Source organism: Leptonotus elevatus, chromosome 8, assembly GCF_054856555.1.
Source record: "Leptonotus elevatus isolate MCC_2025b chromosome 8, RoL_Lele_1.0, whole genome shotgun sequence".
NCBI classification, from domain to species: domain Eukaryota; kingdom Metazoa; phylum Chordata; class Actinopteri; order Syngnathiformes; family Syngnathidae; genus Leptonotus; species Leptonotus elevatus.
The window spans coordinates 26,555,911-26,565,739 of record NC_141246.1 but is presented as its reverse complement, the minus strand read 5'-3'; the positions used below and the strand labels follow the sequence as shown (position 1 = coordinate 26,565,739).

Here is a 9,829-nt window from a genome sequence, read left to right as displayed (position 1 = left end):
TTCTTCGGTAAAGCTTGGTGAGTGTTTGAATAATGTCTACAGGTGACGGAATGTCTGAAGAAGCTTCCTCTATTCCCACACGCAATGAGCTATTTGTTTGGGGGAAGCAAATGTGTCAATAGGATTTCTTTGTTTTCTTATCTAGTGCTAGGTGCCGTCAGATCTGAGACCTACTATATTTCCACATCAATAGGCCATCTGTCAATGTGTTTTGAATGCTGTAAAAGTCTGTCTTGGCTGGGGGCAGGGCTGGGGAGAAAGGGCAGGGCTGGGGATAAAGGGGAAAGGGGAGAGGGGAGGGATTTGGTGGTACCGCCTTTCTTATAGTATAAGACTATGTATTTTGTCAGGGATCGACACACTTGCAAGAGGACTGCAGCGATTTGTCTGTAAACTTGTTTGTGTCCAGAATATTCAGTAAAATAAATCCTTTGAAGGACCTGTTCACCGATCTCCAGTCTGTATTCAGAAAATCAACAAAACGAACACGCGGAAAACAAAAGATAAATGTTTCCAACAGTCTATATATATATATATATATATATATATATATATATATATATATATATGTGTGTATATATATATATATATATATATATGTATATATATATATATATATATATATATATATATATATATATATATATATATATATATATATATATATATATATATATATATATATGTGTGTGTATATATATATATTTATATATACATGTATATAAATATATATATGTATATATATATTGTAACGAATACTGCCAGTCACCCTCTATTTTTTGTTGTTGTTGCTCTCCCTTCCTCAAACATTCCACTCTTGGAAATATGTGCGAGGTGAAATCTGGGGTTTTGAGGTGAAGAGATAAGCTTCCCCCCCTCCGGTTTCACCCTCGCCAGAAAAGGTCAAAATGTGACTTCTACCCTTTCAGTCATCCTCGCCCAGTTCTATCAGGATGTTAATGTTTACTTTTCACCCGCCAGAACCACAAGTTTATGGAACTAAAGTGTCTTATTGGGGGCTTTATCCTCTCCCCTGTGGAGTTGGGGGATTAACACGACAGATAAACTATACCAGTTGTTTAAGTGAACCCAGATGGCTACATTCCAGCGTTCTTGAAAGTTACATATGACCACAGCGCTTTCAAGCGGGGACGGTCAAAACTGCCCTCACTTGGAACTCCTATGACCCACAAAGCAATCTTACACATTTCACCTAAAAAAAAAGAGAGAATTCATCACATACAAGTGAATGTACGCACAACTGAACGTTTTACCCATGTATGTTTTGTTTGTGTTTGGAAAATAATTTCATCTGTATGTCAACTTCACAAGAGAGTTCTTAGTTACTCCACAAAGAACGAAATTACCTCGTGCCGCAGGATTAATCGATATGTGTAACGATAACATGTTTTGCCTGGAAGAACTTTGCTTGCCAGCCTGACCAAATTTGAATTGTTAGTTATTAATTCTTTAAATAATTTGGAATTTAACAAGTCTGGGATTTGAGTCGAGTTAAAGTTGAAGGGCGGTTCTCCTCTCCTTTCCTAGTCCACACCCTCCACCTTTAAAAGCGGGCGACGACTATTGTTCTATCTCTCGTCTCCTGCCGCTGTTCCTGTCATCTTCTTTTTTTTTTTTCGTCTGTCTGGCCAGAAAAGACAAAAGAACTTCCACGTGTCAATTTTTCTTTCGTCCAAGAAACTACCAAGTGTCTCGGACTTGGCGATCGTGCTTCTAGGCAGTGTAAAGCAACCGACACGCGTCCGCACGGCAGACAGACACATTCTTTATTTTTTATTTTTTTTCATATTTTCTTTTTTTTTAGGGGGGGGTCTCACGTCGGCAGCACAGACGCCGACGAACTTTTCCGTGACCCCTCTTGGGACCCAGCAATCATAGTTGAACGAACCGCTCAGGTGCAGTGCGTCACTCCGCCTCGTCGAGTCCCAGGGCAGCGAGAGTTGGTTCAATGGCTGATCTCCCTCGGGGCGCACACGTAGAGAATCTCGGCCTCGGGAGCGGGTGTTGGCGAGCTGATACGCGGATCTCCCCACGCCCCGAAAGGACCACTCCGGCTGAAATCCTGATCGCACCTAAGTCGAGCTGTGTCACGCGCGCCCGACTGCCGAACAATTTTTCATAATTTTTATTTTTGCCTTGTTTTTGGAGCAGTTTTTTTTCTTTCCTCTTTCTTCTTTCTTCAACCGATCGTCCTTCTCCGCTCGACCACTTCACTCCAGTAAGTTGCATTCTCATGACTAATTTGACATATCGCTGGTGCAACTTCTATTTCAAACATCTCACAGATTTGGCAAGTCAAAACTTTCCTTTCTACCTCGTTAAATTGTTCCTTTCTGATTTCTATCAGTTTACTTTGATTTTTTCACCGTATGATAGTTAGGTAGACTGTACAATTGCAATAATTGCACAGCCCAAAAATCAATCCGTGGGTGTTATTTTATTTTAAAATAGCACAATCAAAAACATCAAAAAGCTTACAACGGGTCACAATACCACCCATGGGTTTATGATATAATTTAGTGTTTTTGTTTCAAATCTTAGGGCCGACAAGATTGCTTCTCTTCTCGTTGGGTCTCCATAATAACCACTTTACAGTTAAAACATAACCTAAATATTTGTTAGGTTTGATGTATATCCTATATATATGCATTTAGCCCATATTTACTCTTGCTAAGTTTGTGAAGCATTTATTCTGTGAAGTGGAGTATGACCCATGCCCCTGTCTTCTTCCTTGACAAGAACAAGAGCTGTGGACTTATCGCAGGATGGTACCGTGTCTGGAATGTTTTACGATTGAGGCGTAACCTTAAAACATGTCTGCATTGTATAAAAGTCAGCTGCGAGTTTGTGTTTAAAGTGTCGAGAGGAGATGTGAGCTCTCTTGTCCACTCTCCTCGGCGAGCAAAATAATATAAATCTCCTGTCCTCCCCTTAGATTGTTGTCCACTAAATGCTCCAGGTTTCCTAAACCTGACATTAACACACCCTTGTTTAACAAAAGTGTAATATAACCTTATTTCCAACATTCTCCGTTTTTTAGTAAAGTATGTTTTGTTTTGTTTTAGTTTAGACTATTAACTTAAGTATTTATGACAATATATTTATGGCACTTTGTACACACACACACCTTCTGCTGACATTTCTTCTTCTGCATCTTCAACTTATCTGCCTATCTATCCCTTTTTAACATTCTCATTAATGACTGATTCACATTCAATTAATTAAATCACTCTACTTCGTTTCAAATATCACTCATCATTGATACCACTCAGACCCAGAAGTACATTTTCTATACTATTTGGAGTTATTAACACAATAGTAACAAAAAAAATCTTGTCAAATGCCATTCCTGTCTAACACTTAATGCCATCTATATATATCAAAAGTTAGAAGTACATTTTCATAACTTTAAGTTGTTTAACTTTACTACCTCCTTATTGAATGAAATTAATACTATGTGACTTATTCATTCAAAAATTACAACAATGGACAAATCTGTGTTCTTACAGAGATCCCTTATAGCCCTTAAGAACTACATTAAATTATTAAATTCAATATTATAACACCTTTCTGATTTTTTTTAATTTACTCACCTAAACAATCATCAGAACTCCACATATTTGTCTGCAGTTTAATCAAAAATGTTATTGCCAATCAAACCTAGAATAGAAATTGTGTAATGAATAATTTACATTGCTCACCAATCATTTTCCTACTATCTGTACTCTTGTCATATTAAGTTAAAAAGAAAAAAAAATCAATTTAACTACTTTTTAATATTTCTTCATCAAAATCTCCTCTTTCATCTATGGCTCTTTGTTAATTACTAATTATTAACTTATTTTTATTGCTTCCTTCCTTTTTATTTAACTATTCTCTCTTTTCAAACACACCTAAACATGCATAATAGTTATCTTCCTGCATGTCTCCAGGACACATGTACAATAACTAATTCCGCTCAACAAGGCAACCCAACCGGGGTCTGTGAAATTCTCACCTCCCCCCTCTCTAAAGAGGCGGTTGACCAACCATCAGCAGGCGTCAATCAACTCCGCTACAAGAATGGCCAATCCGACTGCTCCACACAAGCATGGCACAAGAACAAGCACGGACCGACCACCGATTGGTCGGCACTCACCAGATGGGCATAATCATAAAACACATTCACTCCCTCAGGATTAGTCACCGAACAGACGCCCCCCTTAGTACATATATTCACCAGTCACAGCAATGCAAATTTTGACTTACTTTTAATTAGTACTATCTCGAATCGACTCCCTTGAGTACCAATCCATCCAAGTAAGCCCCTTAGTAAACATATTAACGGAATAATAATCAATACAACAATATAATCCAAAGTGTTGTCCATAAAATGCAATCAGTGTGTTGTCGCACGTTCCTTTCAAGTCAAGATGTCCTCGTTAAGTTGCAGGTAGAAATCATCTGATTTAAAAAAAATGTTTTATTGTCCTTTCGAGAGGGAGAGGTTACCAGCACATCACCTATATGTTTGTCAATCAGCAACACATGTTCTTTTCATGTACTTAATCCATCGAGTGTGTATGTAATATCCAGTGTTTGTGCTCCAATGTGTGTATTGTCCAATGTTTGTGATCCAGTGTGTCCATGTCCATTGGTTCTATGTATATTGTTCAGTGTTAGTAATTCAGCCAGCTGTCTCTCTTCCCCCTCAAGTGCTTATTCATGTGATAACTTATTATACAATTTTTCCAACATATATGGATATTTTTCCAAGGCACTGTGCGTAGCAATGTAACCTAGCATATAAAAACGTATATGATGTGTTTGTACAATCACAAATTTTACATTCACAACAGGTGCATTGGTGCAATAATAATATTGAGATTCATTGCCTGTAGTCGTAACTCACCCCAATACATTTAGGCTGTCCTCGCTGTTTAGCATTACGCAAACATTGTTATCGGTCAGTTAGTTTAACTGTATTCGCATCCTCAAGTACCTGCACTGACAGATCCCTTGAGACAGCAACAGCCATCACCTGCAAAAGGGCAGCAGATATCCAAACATCAATAGAAATATTGCCCTTTTTTGTAGAAATGTATCAAATATAAATTGTATGTCAATATACAAAAAAATTACAAAATATCGAGCATTACTGAAACTCCTAAGGCTGACCAAAACTGCTGATGTAAAACCTGCGTGTTCGGGTTGCATGTTTATTTGTATTACATAATAATGCAGTAAGGGGGAGGGGTGTTGAAGGTTGTGGTTTGTACATTGCACAATTTAAGAGTGCACTTTGTTGTTCCAAGTTCAAAATGCTGTTTCACATTGCACAGTTGACTATCCATCTATCTATCTATCTATCTATCTAGACACTCTATCATCGATAGATAGATGGATGGATGGATGGATGGATGGATGGATGGATGGATGGATGGATGGATGGATGGATGGATGGATGGATGGATGGATGGATAGATAGATAGATAGATAGATAGATAGATAGATAGATAGATAGATAGATAGATAGATAGATAGATAGATAGATAGATAGATAGATAGATAGATAGATAGAGGTAATTTAATGAATGACACATTACATGACATTTAATTATTGGTTTATTTAATTCCATGTTTAATTAATAAAGGACACATTTAATTATTTTTTGACACATTTATTTAATTATTGGTTTATTTAATTCCATATTTAATTAGTAAATGACACATTTAATTATTTCATGACACATTTATTTACTTAATTTTGGAACTTTTGGTCCTCTATAAAATAGGGCTAAGTATTAGAGTAACTTAATTGGCTAACATTATTTAGACCTAAAAATAAGGGGGGGGGGGGGGGGCTTCCTACACTGTAAAATTATAGCCCCGCTTAAACAAAAAAAAAGAAAAAAGAAAAAGATGTCCAGATCTCATATCTAAAATATTTGACTTCACAGAAACTAAATTGAGTGACTGCGGGAGCTGTGAGCAGTAGCAGGGGCTTGTGCATCATTTGGTCATCTAACCCCCCAATTCCAACCCATAATGCTGAGTGTCAAGCAGGGAGGCAAATTGGTCCCATTTTTATAGTCTTTTGGTATGATTGAACCCGCGACCTCCCAGCCTCAGGGTGGACACTCTACCAGTAGCCCAATGAGTTTATTTGACTTTAAATAAATAATAAAATAAAAATGAAAAATTGTATTGCGCGTCTTATAAACAATGCAAAAAGACACTTGGCTAACAGAGTATACTCAAAATATATTTATTAATCTTAAAACATGAGCAATATGCAACATATGAACTAGAGATGAGGTGAGGCTGGAGAAAGAATAGGAAAAATAAGATGATGGAGAAGGCAGAATATCACATTTATATGATCCCATAGGCAGTCTTTTGAAAAATGACAGACAACAACAACAAAAACAGATTGTCGAACAAGCCTTGCTATGCTAACCGCTTTGCTAACCGGCTAACGTTATCGTGAAACTGACATTAATTTAAGTGCATGGGTGATTATTACACTGTTTACAAAGTTCTCGCTGGTACCACGCTAAAGCGGAGCGTGTCAAACTTTTAATAGAAAAACAGCTGGCCTTTTAATTAGTCTTTGGGGGGAAAAAGTAATGCTACATACTTAGCTAAACAGGAAGTGATGTGATTGTTACGGCGTCTTGTATACATCAACCCGGAGGAAGAAGATTAAACAACAGGCTTGATAAGCGATTCAAATAATGGATGGATAGGCCATACTAAAGTGAATACCTTTCACTAAATATTTGTTTTCACACTGCAGTCCTGAGTTTTGATATTGACTTGAAATCTGCACAATAAATGTTTTCAAAATGACATTACAGTAGATCTCATCATTAAAATTTATTTTTTTTTTTTACAATTTCTTTCTAAAACATTTTTTGTATCTCCGATTTAGATTCATACATACATTTGTAAAAGATGTGTCAATGGTTACTGTTCCTCTTTTGTGAACATTTTAATAATTTTATATAGGAGCCCTACTGGATGCATTTCTCTTTTGATACAGATCTGTTTATTGTCACTTCAAAATAAAATAAGAAAACTAGAAACATTTCCGCAGTAGCTCTGCTACTGCTTTGCTACGCAGCAGTCCCATAATAAACAGCCATAGTGAGTTGTGTATTTTTTTCAATAGAAAAACTGAAATTTTATATTATCGTATATATCGTTAACGTGAGATAACATAGCCTATATCGTGATATAAGTTTTTTTTCCATATCGCCCAGCACTAATCTGAGCTGTAATTAAACAATATCAAATGAAAGATTGCTTTCTGAAAGCAGATGACCCTCAAACAACCAAATTGAAAACAATGAAGCCCAACAACATAGCATAGCCTTAAATGGCTACAGCTACAGTACAATGACATGGTGGTATTGATGTTCTGTCGTTTTCAATGCACATGCGCAAGTCCATTTGACTCAAAAATATTTAATTGGAAGGAAATCAAAAACTTTATTTTGGGTCCTTTGGATGTATATTTAGTTCCTGTCAATGCAAAATAAATGGTTTTCACATCAAATCAATAACTTTATACTGTTTTGAATGGAAATTATTACTTTCATTTAACAAATGCATGTAACAATTTTTACAGTGTATGGGCACTGTGATATAATCTCTGGTCTGGGCATTTTTTCCAGTTTCATTCATCTAACACTTGGCATAAAAGTCTTTGCAAACTGGGTTGATTATACAGTTACTGAAAACTAACAATTGTGCGGGTTCCCTACATTATCCTAATCCAAATTGCTAGCGTTAGGATAACGTTAGCGTTAGCCTAGCGGACACGCACTGTTTAACTACAATGTATTGGTGACAAAATCCTCCTCTGTACAGTCAGAACAAAAGCTAAGTGCGCATTCACAGTCGATAAGGAAGCTGAACGTAACAGGCTAAACCTAACGTTAGAATAAAGTTTACCAAATACAGTAATACATTGATGGCGATGCAAATAGCCTTAGTACACTTTTACTTTGAAGTTCGCCCACGTCGTGGCGTGATGGCTAACTTGACTTCGCTTTTAGACGTTACTTTGACATTGTAATTGCGACCAACATCAACACAACGCTATCCCGAACTCATGTTCAATCGCTAATTTAGGACGCTAAGAAACAGCTAATTAATTACGCTGTCATTGTATGAAACGGCAGAAGTCGCCGACGTAAGTAGCTAGCGGCTACCCGGCTGGAGTAAGTGTCACAGCTGGTACCTGGCTTACTTGAATTATTTTTCAATATTCTGGACCAAGGATACTTTGTAATTCACTCTCCAGGTTTAAAGGAAGGGAATGTGCCTTAAATTGCAGGTTGAGGTCTTTTCATCATGAAGAAAAAAGATAAACAGAACTTTGCCTTTATTTTATAAAACCAAAAATGTGTTTGAAACTCAAAATGTCAAACTTAGCTGTTTAGATTATATAAACTTTACCTTAAGCCATTAATACCTTGTTATTTTACACATGAACCAAGTAAAAATAAGAATGTTTTCTGCCTTATATTGTACTTAAAAGTGTTGTTCCTAAATCCTAAACGGCTGTATTTGACATATTGAGTTGATGTATATATATTTTTATTTAATGGGAAAAGGTGTTTTACAAAATAAATTAAGACACTAAATCCTACATGGCTATATTAGACATTTTGAATTATTATTTTTTTATTTAATGGAAAAAGCGCTTTACAAAATAAATGAAGACAAAGTACTATTTATCTTCTTTTTTTTCTCCGATAAACGATCTGATCCGTGTCTCAAATCCGTGATCCAATTCGAACTGTGCCTTTTGTGATCCGTTGCACCACTACTATTTACGTTTTTGAAATAAAAACTGAAAATCAATAGAACCTTACTCGTTCCAGACAACAAACGAGAAAATCAAGCCATATTTTTGTATTTCTAGGTTGAAACAAAAATCAAATAATGAGTGAGTTTTAAATATCTGTTTCCAAACGTATTATCCAATGACCAAAAGTCGAGCTGTGCGATACTTGAGATTTTGGTATTGATCGATACCTAGTAAATACTGGTGCCAATATCGCCGATACCGATACAAATACTTTTAGGTTCATAAAATATAATGGTATTTTAAATAATTTGTCCTATTAAATAACTTTTTGTTTTTCATGCTAGACTTTCTCATTAGGTTCTTAAACATGCCATTATATTATATCCTCAACAAAAACATACCTAGGTTGTTATTTACATAAACGATACTTACATGTTGTGCTACACTAATACCTAGCTAGTAGTTGGAAAAGTCAAACGAAGCATAATATGCAGGGCTTAAAGTACTCCAGCACGGTGCCGGATTTCCGGCGTAAACAGTTTGCATGTGGGGAATATTTGACACGTCTGGCATAACACCGCCAATACGGAGAAGGCCAACTTAAAAAATAAAACTTCCCTTACCAAGTAATATGTGGAGCGCAATGCTAAAGAATGCTTTTATTTAAAAGTTTTTCCTGAGAGCGTTTTGCCTTTCGCGGTGCAACGGATGACTCATCCTGCGGAACGTATGTCTACTGTCTGCCGTTCTTATTGCCGGCGTAAACAATTGCGACCAAAGTCAACAAAGCAATTTCGTACAGAAATCCCGTTTGATCGGCAATTAAGGGCACTAAAATATTACTTATTTACGCTGACATTGTTTTGTACGGTGCCTGTTGCCAGTGTTTAGGACGTTTACGGTGTTAGTGAGCTAACGGTGCTAGCGGCTGGAGCTAGACTCATCGGACTACTTTTCAAAGGCAGTCTAATCAACGTGATGATTTGCACACTTTGATGCTGACAGCCG

General features: G+C 36.6%; 1 pseudogene across 1 annotated transcript in view; it reads right to left on the bottom strand.

Annotated features, from left to right (window-relative positions):
* Positions 1-5,180, bottom strand: part of LOC147170324 (uncharacterized) — a 44,554-nt pseudogene extending 39,374 nt beyond the window's left edge. Inside the window, exon 1 of the transcript XR_015095761.1 lies at positions 4,913-5,180. The product of XR_015095761.1 is annotated as an uncharacterized LOC147170324 (transcript). The remainder of the gene's footprint in view (positions 1-4,912) is intronic.
* Between the last annotated feature and the right edge of the window lie 4,649 nt (positions 5,181-9,829).